Here is a 1276-nt window from a genome sequence, read left to right as displayed (position 1 = left end):
CCCTAATGTTGTATTTACATTTAAATATTTTTCTTTATTTCTAATCTATTTATATGTATTCATTTTAATTATTTTTACATTCGAGTAACACTGATTATTTATTTACACGATTCTTTTTGATCATTTGTTATTTTATTGTTAAAAATATACTAGTTCGCATTTAAAGGCTTAAAAAATCATAAAATTTTGTAAATTTTTACATAGCGATATAATTTTTTTTATAATTAAGAAACTAAAAATATGTTTGAAAAATCTATAGATTTATCAGATGTTACGCACAAAAAATAACATTTGATATTATACGAATATGTAGCATAAAAACTTTGTTTTTCAGTTTATTATTATTGAGAAAACATTTTAAATGTTATACGGAATATGATAGACATTAAACTGTAATCTTGGGTAATTACAAAATATAAATATATATTAAAAAAATTATAAAATGGTTTTATTAGTAGTGATTGGATTTTATTTTGAACGGTCTTCTGAATATTAAAAATGAACCTATGCATTACTAAAAATATTATTTTAAATTAGTTGTAAGAAAACCTTTTTTTATATGCACATATAATTGTGTTTAAATTTTTTCAAATAATTTATTTAATTCTGTAGGAACTAGGGTTTATTTTTTTTTACAGAAACACAAGAAATAGACTATAATTCAAAAATGACACAATATTTATGCAAATAAATTAATCTCGGGCGTGTTTCATTGTAGTTTAAATCATTTTACCTCGATATAGCACTTGAATATTCATCCTTTTTAAATTTTTATTAATTTAATTACATGTAAATTAGAAAACTACTTCTGCAAAAAAATTTGTTTATTATCATAAGAGTGTCTGTTAGATTTTTTATATTTCAGAAAAAACAATTATAGATATTCACATAATATTTAGCACTTAAATTTATAGAAAGGAGACAGCTTGTAATTTTAAAAAAAACAAAAAACTCTTCAATATGTTTTATATTGAATACAAGCTTTTCAATGCATAAATATAATATCCAAATTTCTGACATTTTAATGATTAAAAACAAGCCGATCTAATTATTTTCTTAAAAGTGTGAAAGCAATAATTTCATCTAAATTCGTTATCCCATACCAAAAATATTAAAATACTTAGTCTACGGTTATAATTTGTAAATCCCTAAAATTTCGGCATCATATCGGATTTTTTTAAGGGGTTTCAGTAAAGCCCTCTAATTCAAAAATAACAGATTATTTATTTATTTTATGAAAATCAGCAATCTAAATGCATAGCTTAAATTTTGCGAA

This window comes from Rhyacophila brunnea, unplaced genomic scaffold (genome assembly GCF_057557595.1).
Source record: "Rhyacophila brunnea isolate RB1 unplaced genomic scaffold, BYU_Rbru_1.0 scaffold_80, whole genome shotgun sequence".
NCBI classification, from domain to species: Eukaryota; Metazoa; Arthropoda; class Insecta; order Trichoptera; family Rhyacophilidae; genus Rhyacophila; species Rhyacophila brunnea.
Note: the sequence above shows the minus strand (reverse complement) of the source record.